General features: G+C 44.9%; 1 pseudogene; it reads left to right on the top strand.

Annotated features, from left to right (window-relative positions):
- Positions 1-1,109: 1,109 nt before the first annotated feature.
- Positions 1,110-17,939, top strand: part of LOC115082515 — a 30,336-nt pseudogene continuing 13,506 nt past the window's right edge.

Below are 17,939 nucleotides of genomic sequence, written 5' to 3'. Positions count from 1 at the left end.
GAAACTGGGAAAAGCGAGAACGAGACTGGGAAAAGCTGAGACCAGGTAAGGTAGAAACTTCTCTTAAGTCTCTGGTCTCTGAGGCTCGAATAGGCACACAGATCGTCCCTTCCGGCATCTGTTAAATCGGGTTGAGCAGCCCTGTCTGGGCTAGACCCCGATCCTGTGCGAGGGTCCACACATGTGGAGACCCTCTGGGGGGTCGCCATCTTGTCCGTGTGGTCGTCGGCGCCATTTCCCCCCCCCTTGACCGCCGTATTGCCCGCTCAAGTGAGCCGTGCGCACCCGACTTGTGCGCACAGCTGCGCGCACAAATGTGCCAGGCGCATAGCGGCACGTACAAATGGCCTGAGCGCACAGATAGACCCGTGCGCACTGCGGCGCGCGCATCTTAGCCAGGCGCACAAATTAGTAGCCTACGCGCACACTTGCGCATCTCGCATGCACATCGTTGACGCAACCGGAGCGCACAAACTAAGCCTCCTGGCGCGCGTACCAACGCGCATAGACAAGTTTTGAGTCACTCCACGCGCACATATCATAGCACCGCCGGCCAAGAAAGCCAAGGGACAAGCCCTCTGCCCAACCTGCCACCTGAGAGCTGCGTAACCTGAAGGGTTAGAGGGATCCAGATCCACTAATGATAGCACCCTGGACCTCTGTTATCTCTGACTCAGCACCTACACAGGAGGGCACCTCGGGGGCCTCCACCTAACCCCACCTGGATTCAATATCGGCCCAGGGACCTTTTCCTGGGTGGAATTCTTCAAAGGGCTGCAAACCTTTGTCAGGGCGCAATCGGAACCGCCTGCGACACAGACCCAGCCGACTGACTGGACTCAAGGAAAGGAAATTACCAGGTAAAAATAATTTCCCTCTGCTTGCAGTACCTACAGATGTGCCAGCAAGCTACACATTTGAACGTGCCTCCTAAGCATTAAAGTGTCATAAGAGGGATCTTTCTCTATATTTTAATGTGTTGCTCTGGACTTCTTTCCTTGAGCCCCCTTCTCCTACTGAGTTTATTCACAGACGTATAAAATAAATACATGACATTTAATAAATTTGCTCTGATTTGGTCCCCCTTTTTTTTTTTGGTATAATTGCAGTGAAAAGTCTCCGGGTGCCGATGTCACTTGCAGCTTGCCTAGAAACCTCAGCAGCTTCAAGAAGCCAAGCCCAGTCATTTCTCTAGGACAGAGTCAGTCGGTCCAGAATGGCTGCACAGATCCCAGTGATCGAGTAAACGGAAACGAGCCTGACATCCATGAGATGCGGACATCATTTAGTGATCAACCCGTCTTTTTTAGGTAAAGATAACTTTTTAGCGCAGCTTCAGCAGGGTGGCTGGCATTGTGTGTGAAGGTTGATTATTTTGCTAGAAGACTCCTTAGAAAGAGCCTAAAGTGGCCCCACATTATATCAGGGTAGTCATTTCTCCACGCACCACTCTGTGCACAGCAGGTGGCAAAAGAAAAAAACACTGCTAAAGAAAATTTCAGAGCATTAAAAAGGTCTTTTTTCATTTAAAAAAAAGTCTTTTTTAATGAAAAAAGCCAAATTTTAAGTTTCTGCAGATGTTTTCAAAGAGTATTACCGTAGATGATCGCTTAGCATGCATGTGATTTTTTTTAGGAACAACATCTGCTTTAAACTTCGGTTATGTCACCGCAGAAACTTCATGTGTGTGGTAAAATGAAAAGCTAGGTTTCCAGTATCTCGCTACTGTATTAAAAAAAAACAAAAACAAAATCAAAGACTGATGTTAAACCAGGTGCTGTTTCTAGAATCCCAGCCTGCCATCCATTTTATAAGAGAAATCATTTTGTATAATATTCTTTAAAGAAGATGTGTAGTAGTCTTGCTTTAAGAAAAGTAAGTTAGTTTAACCCACCCATAGTTAGCTCTATCACCCGCTCAGCTGCATTGCTGTCAGTTATATACCAAACCAGTGGAAGCAATGGGGAGGAAGATCCTATTGGAAGCAATAAATTTCTTTTTTTTTTTTTTAACTAATCTTCTCGATCCTGTCTGATGGGCACAGACCCATATATAGCCCCGAAACACGTCTGGATTCTTTTACAAATGTGAACAACAGGAATTACAAAACAGACACAGCATAAATTCATGCTGTACAGAAATTTTGTACTTACTTTATATCATTCCAATGTAGCAATTCATTTTTGGCAAGCTTAGCACTGTTTTTCTGTTGTCTATAACCTTTCAGAGAATTTCGATTTACTTCAGAAGTTCCAATTCGTCTCGATTATCACGGCAAACATGTATCAATGGATCAGGTATGATGCAATGCAATGTTGGAGCAACCCATATACTTTTAGCCACATAGAGGGTGGGCAATTTTCGGAAAAGCCTTTTGCCCGAATAAATCAGTATTTGCCCAAATAAACGGCTTTTGAAAATTATCCTCTCCAAGTTTTGCTGAAGTCCAAGTATGCCATGTACAGTACACACCTTAGATGTATTTGCCTGGTCACCCATCAAATCAGATTTCTTTGGCATGCTGTCTCTTGGCTAGAATCATATTGCATCATATCTTGCAATGTACTAGACTCTAGGTACTTCACCATCCTTTCCTTTACTAGACTCTCCATTAGCCTTCCCACCACCAGGCTCAAACTAACCAACCTATAATTTTTCTCTTCCCTTTTCTCTGTGGAACCATCCCCAATTCCAAAGAATTAAAAGGGGGGGGGGCCCAATTTTTAAACCATTTGCATTGGGACAAAGACCATGCATACTTCTTACCCTCAGGCATTGCACCATTCAGAGAGGAAATATGCGTGTACTTTCTATTCGAGACTTGCAGGGGCTGCAAAATACATGTGATTACTTGCACCTGCTATTTCTGTAAGTAGAATTTTGCTGGAAATATACGTAAATCACTTTGAAAATTGAGCTCTTATTGGACAGATCCATCCATGGACCTGCCGTTGTTACATGGACCTGTCGGTATACATTCTTCCATGTATACTGACAGCCCCCATGATTTTCAACTGGTTAATGTCCTTGCCCATCGTGCAGCACATATATTGAACCTGTTGTAAATTCCTGAGATTTTTGGTACTATGGGCCATATTGTTGACCTTAACGTCAACCCAGTATTATGGTCAGATCATCTGCTGCTGAGTTTTAATTGTTTTCCCCATTAAGCTTGGTTCCTCTTCTCCCACTAGGGTAGGTAAGAAGCAATATTGTGGCCCCATTGATCTTGCTAAGTTTGAGGAGACATGGGTTGTTGACAGCAGCCTGAAGTGTCCCCAACAACCTTAACTGAATCCTCGATGCTGGATTTAACAACTATCAATCAGACATTAGCGCCAATAAAAATGAAATTACTGCACATATAGGATGCATGTTCTTTGGTTTAATTAGTCCTGGTGGGAAAGAGATGAGAATTTTAACTGAACAGAACAGAAATGGCGTAAGTTGCCAACCTCCTACTGCATAAGGTTGATTTTGGGACTATTCAAGCCACTTATAGAGCTGAGTTGAAGAGATCTCAAAAAAAAATTTTGTTGCATGCCTTTGGAATTCACCTAATTATCCATGTGAACTTTTTGAGGTAGTTATCTGGCTCTTGGAACCTCCAAGAGGTTATCATGAAGGTTTGGAGATTAGCTGTCCAAGGACTGTTCCTGAAAAGTATCTGACCTACAAAGAATGACCATTGATTGATCTGTTGTCTCCCCTGAGTCAAATGCCAGTCTTTAGGATATATTATGGGATAATTTGATTTGATTTCACTATCTGAAGTGGCCAATGTAGTAAGGAGAATGAAGTAATGTTTTTGTCCACTATTTGCCTCCCCTTTTGGGGTTCTCCATAGTTTGCGAACCATCTTTTCTGAAGTAACTGCAAAACCTGTAAATCTTTCCCTTTCCAAAGAGTCTGTCCTGGTCATGCCAAAGAAGGCATTGGTGCATCCAGTCTTCCCAGCTGTGAACTCTCTACTTATAGGTCATATCAAATCTTGCCGCACTTGAAAAGAGTTGTCTTGGCACAGTTAAATGATTTTCTTGAGGATAACAAGGTCCTAAATGTCTATCAAAGTGGGTTTTGAATGGATCACCAAAAAGCTCTTACTTTTTCATATTGATTTCATTTTACGGGAATTAGGGGCAGAGCCATTATTACTTGACATTGCTGCCTCTCATAGAGTCTGTCATTTCATCTTAGTATCAAGATTGGCCAAGCTTGGAGTTTGGAGGTACCATTCTACAGTAGTTCAGATTATTTTTGACTAATCAGCAGCATAAATTCTATAAAAAAAAAAAAATTTCAGACTTTAGTCAAAATATTACAGGAAACAAGGCTGAGGTCAAGGAGGGACCTCTAGGGAACCTCTGATGAAATGGCTCTTCAGAATAAATGCAGCTGATTCACCCTAACTTGCTGATCCAGTTTTATTACATTACGGTGGATCAGCAGCATCCCAGATCAGTCCAGACTCCTGGGTTTTGCCTCCCTTCCAGCAGATGGAAACAGAGAAAGCTTCGCTGAGACTGGCATATAACCTGGTGTGCCACCTGCAGGCACTCAGTATTTCTCTGTCTCCAGCAGATGGTAGCGGTGCAAAACCTGCAATCTTAGAATAGGTTTTTAAGAAAAAGAGTTAGAGTTCATCTTATCAGGAGTTCCTCCCAGAAGGTTGGCAGGCCCTGGTGGGGCCATCTCTTCTGGTTGAGAGGTGGACGAGCAGGGGATTGGTAACCCCTTTTGGTGTCTCAGTCCTTTGCTTCACCAGAGGGGGAATACTGGTGGTGCCAGATCCCTTCCCCCTCTCAGGAGGATGCCTGGAGCATGCTGCCCATCTTCAGGGAAGTGTTTATTCTTCTTTCTTGGCAGTTAGTTAAAGTTTAAAAATAAAAAAAGAAAGGCTCTTTTATTTGTCCTTTGGCGTGACTCACTGCAGGGCTTTTCGCGGTGGCCTGAAGAGCACTCTCCGGGAATGGACCCTCCAGACATAGGTGCTTCCCCGGAACTTCAAGACCCGGATGAGTGGAGGGGCCAAGCCACAACAGTTGAAGGGGACAATCCTAAGGTGGTTCACCTCTTCTTAAGAAAGGAGTTGTGGCCCCTGATTCCACATGTCCTTAAGGAGCTAGGTATTAAGGAACCAAGTGAAGAATCTGATCATGAGGAGGTGGACTCGGACATGGAAGGTTTAAGAATTCCCGCCAAGGCTTTCCCATTCCATAATCTGTGAAGAAGCTGGTGCTCGGAGAGTGGGAAACTCCATATACCGGTCTGAAGGTTGGCAGAGCTATGGGTAAGTTATATCTACTGCCAGAGGACACTTTGGCAGTGGATGCCTCAGTGTCGGCTGTCATCAAGAAGACGACTATCCCAATGGCTGGTTCTGCTGTGCTTAAGGACTGTTGCATCCGTCGGTCTTCGGCTTTGCCCCGCTTGTTGCACCCCTATCTCGGCTCCTCCCGCTTACCTGGGCAAGATGGCTACCGCAGTGTCGTCAAGCCGACTTCTCTGGCATCCCCGGAACGGCTATGGTGCAGCTGTACGCCTTTGCTCCTCCCAGGTACCTGCTAGGGTGCGCGCAACCCACGTCGAAGTACGCCCAGTGGCACGAATCTCAAGGGCGTTCCCTCATCTGACGTCATGCCACTCCGGGTATATCTACTTCTCAAGATTGCTAGCTCATTGAGTTGGCAAAGGCTCGAATGGACACGATCTGTTCCTGTCTGCGCTACTCTGCCGCTTCTCTGCTGCCTGCAGGAAGCCTTCCTTCTGCCCTTCGGGGTTTTACTACTAACATGGGTACCCGCTCCTCGGGGGCCCTCTGTTCTATTTTTAGGTGCCATTCAGGGAACAGGTACTCACTCCTTGAGGGCCTGCTCCCTGCCTCAGTGCCTGTACCAACGACAACTATCTGGTGGAATCACATCCATAACAGCTAACACCGAGTGAGTACTCTAATCTCTCATCTGTCTCATCCACAGTATCTCCTTGCTGCGGAACCTCCTGACGTCATATTGGAGAGAAGGGCTCCCTCTTTCAAGGTCCCTGAGACTACAACCATCACTGCCACCTTGTGGCTACTTCAACTGTATAATAAAAGTTCAATTCCGGTGTTTTGTGTATCAGAGTCTAGCCCAGTGCTGTGGCTCCTCACGGGGCTCCTCCCCATGGGCGTGGTCATCTCCACAGCACCCAAGGATCCACTAAAACACATAATAACAATAGATTGCCAACTCCATGGATCCAGCTCAGCTCACGGCGTTGCAGGCCATTCCAGGCCTGGCCCAGCGGATCACCGAACAGCAGACTATGCTGGAAGGACTGACCACTGCATTTAATTTGTTACACAAACAGATGACACTCCTTCCACCTCAGGTAAAGAGGCTAAACTGTCGGAGGTGACAGTCAAGACAACTGTACCTCTAGCACCTACCCGCTTCTCGGGAGAAGTATGGAGATGCAGAGACTTCATTAACCAGTGCTGCATGAACTTTGTTACAACCTGGACATTTTCCCACAGCTTACGCGAAGCCTACGTATATCCTGTCATACCTAGATGGACGAGCCCTGTCCTGGGCATCTTCGCTGTGGGAACGAGGACCCGATCTTCACAACATTGAAGGATTCCTTGAACTGTTTAAATCAGTTTTTGATGATCCTGACCAATATTCTGTTGAAGGATCTTTTTGGTTCACCTAAAGCAAGGGAACAAGACCCTAGCTGACTTCGCTATTGAATTCAAGACACTGGCGTCTGAATTATCCTGGGACCCAAGATGCCTGAAGACGCTGTTCTTTGAAGGACTGAACACTCGCCTGAAGGATGAACTCTCAGCAGAGAGATGCCTGAAACCTTGGCTGAACTGGTGAAACTGGCAACTAGAATAGATGCCGGCTTGAGATAAAGTTAAGAAACCAAGACTTCCAGGAGACCCTTTCTGAGTGAAGTCCGAGTCAGACTGCATCCAGGGCTGCCCCTACAGTCCCAGCAGGCGAAGAGGAACCGATGCAATTAGGCCACAGCCACCTGACATCAAAAGAGAGAAGAATGCAGAAGAAATTAGGACTGTGTATGTACTGTGGACAAGCTGGCCATGCTGTCCAAAATTGCCCTATATGTCCGGGAAACGGACAGACCTAAGTCCTGCGGGAGGACTCTTCTTAGGTCTCACCACTTCTCCTCTCTCTCTCCACCTCTCTCTTCCTGTATCTCTCATCTGCGGTCCTCTACAGTACCAGACTCTTGCCCTAGTGGACTCAGGGGCAGGAGGCAATTTCATTCTTCAACGACTAGTGGAACATCTACGGATCCCCACTTCCACCTTGTCGCCTCCTCTACTTCTTTCATCCATCCATGGAGAACCCTGCCGAACCATGTGTCTACGTACCGGTGCTCTCCATACGGAGACCATCTCCTTCTTTATTTTAGAGAAGGCTATGCACCCCATAGTACGGATTACCGTGGCTACAACAGCATATGCCAATTGATTGGGTCACTCTGGAACTGTCAAGTTGGGGTCCAGACTGCCATAAGCGATGCCTGACTGAGGTTAAGCCATTACCTTGCATGCCACCACCCCATTAATGCTGGGCTTGCTGCCTCAATATGCATCTTTTCAAGATGTCTTTTCAAAAGAAGCTGCAGATATACTTCCACCTCACAGACTTTATGACTGCGCCATTCATCTGAAGCCGAATACGGAGCCACCCAAGGGCAGAGTGTACCCCTTGTCTGTGGCAGAAACAAAGCCATGTCTGAATACATTCAGGAGAATCTCAACAAGGGCTTCATTAGACCGTCCAAGTCTCCTGCGGGGCAGGCTTCTTCTTTGTGGGCAAAAAGGACGGCACATTGCCCTTGCATAGATTACAGAGGCCTTAACAAATAACTATTAAGGACCGTTATCCCCTGCCTCTGATTTCAGAACTTTTGATAGACTACAAGGAGCCCAGATCTTTTCAAAACTGGATCTGAAGGAGCATACAATACTTCGCATTAAAGCTGGTGATGAATGGAAGACGGCCTTCAACACTCGAGACGGCCACTTCGAGTACTTAGTGATGCCGTTCGGCCTGTGCAATGCTCCGGCCGTCTTTCAAAATTAATGAACGACATTTCTGAGACCTCCTCTATAAATGTGTTGTTATCTCTTAGATGACATCTTAATCTTCTCACAAGACATCACCACTCACCATGAGAACTACAGAGGCTTGTGAGAACCATCTCTATGCCAAGCTATCTAAATGTGAATTTCATAAGGAATCATGCCTTTCCTAGGCTACATTGTCTCCAAAGAAGGTTTTCAAATGGACCCACAGAAGCTGGAGAGTATCAAGAAATGGGCACAACCCACCGGGTTAAAGGCTCTCAACGCTTCTTAGGTTTCACCAACTATTATAGGACCTTCATCAAGAATTACTCCTCACTCACAGTCCGCTGACCGCTATGAGAAGAAAAGGTGCCAACGTAGCTAATTGGTTCCCGAAGCGATTGCTGCATTCCAAAAGCTGAAGGATGCCTTTTCAACCAGCCATGCCTTCGACATCCAGACCCCTCAAAACCTTTCATGTAGAGGTCGACGCCTCAGACCTTGGCGTAGGGGCAGTACTAAGCCAGGCTGGCGATTCTAAGGTCCACTTCCATGCTCATTTTTCTCCGTGCTTTTCTCCTGCCGAGAGAAATTAGAGTTGGAGACAAGGAACTTTGGCATAAAGATGGCATTCGAAGAATGGCGCCTTGGCTCGAAGGAGCGAAACATCAAGTAACGGTCTTCACAGACCATAAGAACTTGGAGTATCTCCGCCACGCACAGCGCCTGAACCATAGACAAGCGAGATGGTCTCTGTTTTTCAACAGATTCAACTTCGCGCTCAAGTATTGTCCAGGAGACAAGAATATCAGAGCTGATGCTCTTTCACGCTCCTTCCTCTCCGAGGACGTACCCGAAAGCCGCAACACATCATTGACCCCGAGAAGGTCATATTGGCAGCTACCCATCGGTGCCTGCAGGAAAGACTATCATACCCAAGAACCTCAGGAAAAAGCTATTGGCTTGGGCCCCGACTCCAAACTCTCAGGACACCCTGGGCAACAAGGATGTTGTCTAAACTGCAAACCTTTATTGGTGGCCCACCATGAAAGAGGACACGTTCACCTACGTCGCTTCCTTCGCAAACTGCGCTAAACAGAAGACGCCGCCAGGACGTCCATGGGGTCTCCTCCAACCCTTGCCGGTCCCTGAAGAACCATGGACACATTACCACTGACTTTGTGGTAGTTTACCATCATCAGGAGGGACAACACCATTTGGGTAACCGTTGACAGGTTTCGAAGATGGCACATTTGTGGCTCTCCCAGGCTTACCCACCGCCATGGAGCTCGCCCATTATTGATCATGCACATCTTCCGCCTGCATGGCTTGCCTAAGCACATAGTCTCCAATCGCGGAGTTCAGTTCACAGCTAACTTCTGGAAGGCATTATGCAAGAAGTCGATATAGCCCTCGACTTCACAGGGCATATCATCCTCAGTCCAATGGCCAAACAGAAAGGATGAACAGGACACTCAAACAGTTCATTCGTGCCTATGTGAACACCCGACAGAATGATTGGAGCGAACTGTTGCCATGGGCAGAATTTGCCATAAACTCTCATCCAGCAACATCCACTGGATCAACACATTCTAAGTGGTCTACGGATGACTACCACTACCACCACTGCCACTTCCGTTATCAGTGTCGTCCCCAGCAGCACAGACTGCTACAGATATCCATCAACTCTGGACTCAGACTAAAGAGATGCTTATGAAATCAGGAATACGAGCCAAGAAAGGATATGATGCTCATCTGCAAGGCTCCAGACTTCAAGCCTGGTGACAAGGTCTGGCTTTCAACAAAACATTTAAGAATCAAACTTCCTTCAGTTCGATTCGCTCCTCGCTTCGTTGGACCATTTCCCATTCTCCGATGACTGGGCAACCTCACCTACAGTCTGAAGCTACCAGCTACTTAAAGATCCACAATGCATTCCACATCTCACTATTGAAACCAATGATACTCAGTAAATTTTCCAACAAGATACCTGACTCTACTCCAGTAGATGCAAAGAAGACATCGAATACAAAGTTGACGCAGTCTCAATGTAAGAAACAAGGCAGAGTATGGGAATACCTCCTGTCATGGGATGGTTATGGCCCAGAAGAAACCTCTTGGACTCCAATGTCCAATATCTTGGATAAGAAGATGCTACAGGATTTCCATCATCTACATCCGCAAAAACCTAGACCTGGTAGGTCATTGCGTGGATGCCCTTTCAAGGGGGGTACTGTTGTGTCCGTTGGTCTTCGACGGCTTCGCCCCACTTGTTTCACCCCTATCTCGGCTCCTCCTGCTTACCTGGGCAAGATGGCTACCGCAGCATCGTCAAGCCGACTTCTCTGGCGTCCCCGGAATGGCTATGGTGCAGCCATACGCCATTGCTCCTCCCAGGTATCTGCTAGGGTGCACGCGCACACGCAACCCATGTCTAAGTACGCTCAGTGGCGCGAACCTCGAGGGTGTTCCCTCATCTGACGTCATGCCACTCCGGGTATATCTACTTCTCAAGATTGCTAGCTCATTGAGTTGGCAAAGGCTCGAATGGACACAATCTGTTCCTGTCTGCGCTACTCTGCCGCTCTGCTGCCTGCAGGAAGCCTTCCTTCTGCCCTTCGGGGTTTTACTACTAACATGGGTACCCGCTCCTCGGGGGCCCTCTGTTCTATTTTTAGGTGCCATTCAGGGAACAGGTACTCACTCCTCAAGGGCCTGCTCTCCCTGCCTCAGTGCCTGTACCAACGACAACTATCTGGTGGAATCGCATCCATAACAGCTAACACCGAGTGAGTACTCTAATCTCTCATCTGTCTCATCCACAGTATCTCCTTGCTGTGGAACCTCCTGACGTCATCTTGGAGAGAAGAGCTCCCTCTGTGAGGTCCCTGAGACTACAACTCACCACTGCCACCTGGTGGCTACTTCAAGCTATATAATAAAAGAGTTCAATTCCGGTGTTTTGTGTATCAGAGTCTAGCCCAGAGCTGTGGCTCCTCACGGGGCTCCTCCCCATGGGCGTGGTCATCTCCACAGCACCCAAGGATCCACTAAAACATACGTAATAACAACAAGGACATGCAGGATAGGAAGCTGGAGATCCATCTCAAAATGATATTTGAGGTATCTGCTCTGGGTATTCAAACTGCGATATGCAGCAGTTTTATGCTTCAAGCTGGTTTACACTGGGTTCACAGTTGCAGTCTGATAATACAATGTCAGAGTCAGAAGCAAAGCAGGCTGAGTGGCTGGAAGCCATGGTAGCATATGGAGCAGATACATTATATGACCTCATTAGAACGTCCTCACAGACTATGATGTCAGCGGTGTCAGCCAGGTGACTCCTTTGGTTGTGTAACTGGTTTGTAGACATTTGGTCTAAGTCCCAGTTAGGAGCATTACCCTTCAAGGGAAAGCTGTTGTTTGGAGAGGGCTTAGAGGAGCTGGTGAAGCATCTGGGTAAGAATAAGTCACATAAACTGCTGGAAGATAAACCGAAGGGCGCCAAAGGTACCTTTCCTCGCGGTCCTGCTTCCGGATGAATCTGCATTTTCATTTGAATCTGGCTACAGGAGGAACCCAAAGGCCAAGGATCTGGGAGGCAGCAATTTGGAAGTGTCTTCACTTAACACAAGGGAGTTGAAACTGTTGGATGTAAGAAGGGTCTTCCTGTGCTATCTTGAGGTCACGAATAACTTTCAACTATCAGATCATCTTTTTGTACTATGGAGTGGCGTAAAGAAAGGACATAAAGCATCTAAATCCACAATAGCGAGATGGCTAAAAGAGGCGATAGGTTCGGCTTACATATGTCAAGGTTGCTCTGTCCCTGATGGGTTGATAGCTCATTCCACTCGTTCTCAAGCAGCATCCTGGGCAGAATGTCAGCAAGTGTTGCCACAGGAGATTTGTAGGGCAGATACTTGGAAGTCGTTGCACACATTTGCCAGATATTACCTTTTGGATGTTCAGGCTCAGGATTCTATGGGTTTGGTGAAAGTATACTTCAAGGAGGACTCTCACAATCCCATCCCGTTTAGGGAAGCTTTGGTAAATCCTAGGAATCTGGACTGATCTGGGTATGTACAGGGAAAGGAAAATTGTTTTTTACCTGCTAAATGTCATTCCTTTAGTACCATAGATCAGTATAGAGATCCGCCCATTGAGGAGTAGAGGATTGGAGAGCCCACTCGATCTGTTCTGTACTTGTAATTAGACTAAAGAAGGGTCCAGATTTCTGCTGTTTTTTGTCTTGTTGAAAAGGATTGTTCCCATTAAGGGTTTTTTCCCACATCTTTCTGCTCGCTTGGAGGAATGGACTATGGGGGGGAGGGGGTGTTTGTTTTAGATTTAGCGTTATCTTGGGTTGGGTACAGGTCAATACTGAGGGACTGCAGCTGGCTCACCAGGTTATATGCCAGTCTCAGCGAAGCTTTCTTGTCTCCATCTGCTGGAAGGGAGGCAAAAACCCAGGAGTGTGGACTGATCTGTGGGACTACAGGAACGAAAATTAGCAGGTAAGAACAAATTTTCCTTTTATCCTGAAGAGCCATTTCATCGGGGGTTTCCCAGAGGTCCTCCTTGTTCTCAGCCTTGTTTCATGTTTATTTACTACCGCTCTGTAATGTTTTGACTATGTTTGGAATTTTTTTTAATGGAATATTTGCTGATGAAATACAGCTGCTTTTGATGACAGATACCCATCTTTCTGCCACATTTGATCACCTTTCGTGTCGCCTACATGCTGTGAACCATTGCATGAGGCACAACAGTTTGATTCTAAACCTCTCCAAGACAGGGGTTCTTTGGATTGCTCATTTTCTCCCTCTTTATATGTGTGCACAGTTTTTGAGGGAATTTCAGTACCCTTTAAGAAGGTGGTTAGAGACCTGGGCCTGTAATTGGATACATGCATGTCCTTTAGATCACAGATAAAGGCGGCCATCAAAGTAGAATTTTTTTAAGCTTAGGATGGTCTGCTGTTTTGAGATGTATGTGCAAGCATGTATCTTGTTCTTAATGGCTTATTGCAATTCTTTCTTCGTAGCCTCCCCAAATATTTGCTCAGAGCCTTGCAGCTACTTCAAAAATGCCCCTGCAAGACTTGCCTCTGGACTTTCCATAAAAGACCATATTTCAGCATGGCCGAAAGAGCTGCACTGGCTCCCTGTTGCCCAGAGGAGAAAATTTAAGATACTTTCCCTTGTTTATCCAGGACTAGGGTCCTTTAGGAAAAAATGTAAAGCTTTTCTATTTTCTGAGACCTTCCCCAATTAAGTGCATGTTGTCTGCTTTTACTGATAAGTTTTTTGTGTCTGTTGTCTTCTGTCAGTGTTTTCCTTTTAACTTTCTGTATATTTATCGGGATCCACTTAGTATGGTTTTTCCAATGTACGAGGAATATAAGACTTTTAAAATAATATTAAATAAAATTCTCTTCTTTCATCAGTTCTTCCAGCCATTCCATGGAAGCTGCTGAGGTGAAATAGGCCTTTTCCCCCTTGCTATTACCAAGATATACCTCAGAAAATTCTACTGTCCTTTTCTACTCCCTAAGACTCTCCCCTAATTTTCTTCAGCTCCTTGTACTCTTACTGTCATGGTTTCTTGCCAGGTCATTGGCTCCCAGGCAAACTCTGACATCAGCTTCCCATTATCTACCTCTTATGGTTAGTATTTCCCTGCTAGGCCCAGGATCCTGGCAGGTATTTAACTTTGTTTGCCTCCAGTCATGCCCCCCACGTCAGTGCTTTGGATGTTGAGTCTCCCACCAGGACAGGTTTCCTGCCTTTTGGGATCTTTTGACATTACCCTTGGGTTCCCTTTTACAATGAGTATCCACCGTCATACAGATCCGTTTTTGGGAGTGTCTTCTATTTCCATTACCATGGAGGCATTCTGTATTGGAATCATTTGAGGGATATGTGTCTGTTTCACAGAATTCGCCATAATCCATATACTCTTAGTCCTTCCATTACTTTGTAGGAGTGGGGTCATAATTTCTGGATGCTGGATATGGTGGAGAAAGCAGACCTCTAGTTTCTGACAATTACTCCTTCAGTTGTCATGTACTCCCAAATTCCAGAGAACTGCTTATAGATAGGGCAATATCTAAGCTTCCAGAAGGTCTGTCTAAGGCCTGAAGCCCCACAATTATTTATTACACTAAATAATTACCATATCATCTAACCTTTTTATTTCTGTGTAGAATTACTTTTCTTGTTACATTTTAGGTAAGCTTCTCCAAACTTTCCTTTACTAACCACTGAGTAATTGAATTATTTATTTAAAATACTATAGCAGACCAGCTGTGCTAGGCACATAACATAAAAATATAAACAGAATAATAACAATATAAACATTTTTTGTAAACAGCCTTCATACATTTATAGGCCTAAGTTACACCAATTTTCAAAGCAAATTTACGGACGTAAGTTCACTTTGAAAATTATCCCACAAAAACTACTTGCTGCATTCTGCAAGTAGTGTTTGTTCCTGTTGAAGAGTCTATAGGATAAAACGGGAAGTGGGGTAGGTAGGACTACAAGACACTTGAGTTGCTAAGGCAATACCAGCATGATTAAAACACCTTTTCCTTGGAAACGGGTTACTAATGCAAGCACAAGCTAGCTCCACACACAACTTTCTTAGTGTGTAGGATAATGCAAAATCCCATTTTCTGGGGAAAGTTCTCAAAGGGTAGTTCAGTTTCTCTCCCAGAAGTTTAGAGAGAAGGAGCCATTGGGTGCACATGGGACATAAGTTGACTCTCCTGTCTATGCAGGAAGTTCATTCCAGTCCTCAGGGGCTTTCTCTTTTCCAGTGCCTGAATGTGTAGCTTGTGTGTGTGTGTGTGTGTTTCTCTCGTTAGCAGCCTCCTTATTTTGCAGGGCACATTAGCTGGGATTCTGATTGGTCTTGCTCAGTTGAGCTGCTCAGAGCTGAAGCTGAAGAGGCTTTGTTATCGACATGGGTAAGACTAAATTCATACTCAGCAGCCATCTTCCATGACTGGGGCATTTTCTGGCCATTAATGCCCTATCTAGAGGGGGTTATTGCTGGTGTAAGCTAAAATGTAAAGGTTTTAAGACTTTTTAAAGGTGGTCTTTATGGTGTTATAAAAGCAAAATAAGTTCTGGAGGAGAAGTCCATTTACCTGCTATTAAGTTCACTTAGAGAATAGTCACTGCCATTAGCAATGGTAACATGGAATAGACTTAGTTTTTGGGGTAATTGCCAGGTTCTTATGGCCTGGATTGGCCACTGTTGGAAACAGGATGCTGGGCTGATGGACCCTTGGTCTGACCCAGTATGGCATTTCTTATGTTCTTATCCTTCAAATACAGCAGTAATCAGCAGAGGCATTTCTTGGCATTCATGTTCCAGGCAAGGAGGATTGCTTTCAATCTGACGGAACTTGCTGTTCAGTTTTGTTAATGTTAAATTTAGGATGAATTTCAATATGGAGGAGGATTTATGGGTTTTTTGTTTTCTTTTTAATGTTTTAACAGAGGCCATATGATTTAATTGCCCTATTCACTGAAGGGCTTGTTCTAATGGAAATTCTGTTCCCTCGCCAATTTACGGAAGGCTTTATACCACTTAAATGTTGTAATTGCCTTATTGGCCATGGAAAAAAGTAGTTTCTCTATAGGTTGTGTTATCTTTATTTGAACCAACATCAAAAAACAATGAAGTGCATGGGATTTTTTGAGACCAGAGAGGCTCCCCTCTTCAGATATACATTAATAAATGAAAATTTTCATCACAAATATAATTCATCTGGACAAGTGCTAGGAGGGGGAGGGATCATTGCTACACTTTATCCTCTTATCATCCCGCCACCCTGCTGCCTTTCTTTTAACTATTTCCTTATGTACTAATTGTTTTTTATTGCAGTTTGTTAGGTGTGGATAAGTTGTTTGCTTATGCTGTCAATGAATGGCTAAATGACATTAAGAAGAATCAGCTGCCAGGAATTCTGGGAGGAGTAGGCCCATGCATTCCTTGGTTCAGTTAGGTAAGTTCCCTTTTCCTGATGTACAGTGAGGCTCTCTTTGTTTTGTGTTGTCATTTGTATAAAGTTTTTTATGCAGTGGGTCTTGATATATGATGGTATGTGTAGAGATTGAGTTGACCTTCATTTAAAAGTATTTAATAAACCAAATGCATGGAAAACCCTTCAAAAGTCAGAGAGGCCAATATGCAGAAAGCCAGTGAGCAGGAAAGTTAACCAGGTAAAGTCATGCTTGTAACTTCACCAAGATAACTTTAGACCAAGTATTTTCCGGCAGACTTGCCGCGCAACCTTAGCCGTTATGCAGTGGATATCTGCACGCACTGGCTAAAGTTTTGCCATGCCCTGGTAACTCCTCCAGCTCAGGCCCATTTTGTGCACATAAATTTTTGTGTGCGTAAATGTTTCCCATACAAGATGTACTCACTTGGCAAGGGGGACTGTTTTTAAACCCAGAGATTTCACTGGCTAGCTCCCAAAGCTAGCTGTACAAGTCTTTTCAATATCAACCTCAAAGGGTACAGTATTGAACGTCCAAAAGTAATAATTTTTCATTTTTTTTCTTTAAAAAAATTCTACTTATAACTTTAACTTAATTAATCATGGGCATACTTCAAAAATAGAGGTTAATTCTTTCCAAAAATGCAGTTCTGTTAAAAGAATTGAGAATATACTTTTATAGGGTTAGCAAGCATTTGAAGATGCAAGCTTCTGAAAGACGTAAGGCTTTGTCTTCAGGTATTGTACACTTCAGAGTTTACATGAAAGGAATTTTTTTTCTTCTAAAATCCCTGCTTTTACCTAACAAATGACATTCTTCTGTCTGTATATTCAGTTCAAGGTCTTAAGGATTTGGTGTGGTTACCAATAGAGCAATATCGAAAGATGGACGCATTGTGCGAGGATTTCAGAGAGAGCAGCTTCATTTGGCACCTCCACTGCGATGGCAGCTTTGGAATTGACAAACAGAATGGTTCAAACTATTCAGGTAGTTTTTGTTTTCAGTTTAACTTTTCTATTCCTTATTCTTCCACCTCCTGTTGATCAGGAAAAACAAACATCGTTTTCCACTTTTAGCCTCTCATGCTCCTTTGTGTTACGTATATAGTCAAGTACCATATCCTTGTCTTGTGACCAATGGTATAGGATGATTTCCAGCCAGGGGCAGTTCCCCTGTTCTTCTCTCATTGGCCAGCAAGTGCTGCAATGAAAGGAGTTTTGCTCAGCCCGATCCCCAAGGAGCTGCAAGTTATGCTTCAACAGTACTCCCAGCTCAGTTCAGCCAATGTAGCAGGCACCCAGGCTAGGAATTAAATCTAGATTCCATTTCCTCCAGACAGACCAGTCCAGACGCATGGGTTTATGCCTCCCAACCGACAAATGTAGACTGAGACTAATAGACATGCTGATGTCACCCTATATAGGCTCTCAGCCTGTCAGTAACCTCTGTCTCCAGCAGAGGACAGGCAAGCATCTGAGCTGAGGCCAGCTGAGGCCTGGCTAGGCCTGGTGAAGAAGATAGAAATTTGGATGGCAGCTCCTGGGATGAAAGTCTTGTACTCCCTCCCTCGGTTGAGCACAACCAATGGACTAGAGGGCTTACAGTTACTGGAACAGGAATCATCCCAGCTTCGGTTGCTGCAATTACCCTCTTCCCCCCCTACCTGCCCATTTTTTTCTCTCCTTTTCTGTGGCTATGCCTGGTTCTTGCTTATTAAAACTGTTAATAAAAAAAAAAAAGAGAGAGGAGAAGAAAGAAATGGAAAGCTGAAGATGAATGGTTTGCCACCTGAGGATGAGTTGTATTAGTTTTGTTTGTTCTTGGCAATGGATTGA

This window comes from Rhinatrema bivittatum, unplaced genomic scaffold (assembly GCF_901001135.1).
Source record: "Rhinatrema bivittatum unplaced genomic scaffold, aRhiBiv1.1, whole genome shotgun sequence".
Classification (NCBI taxonomy): domain Eukaryota; kingdom Metazoa; phylum Chordata; class Amphibia; order Gymnophiona; family Rhinatrematidae; genus Rhinatrema; species Rhinatrema bivittatum.
Note: the sequence above shows the minus strand (reverse complement) of the source record. Positions and strands in the feature narration are given on the sequence as shown.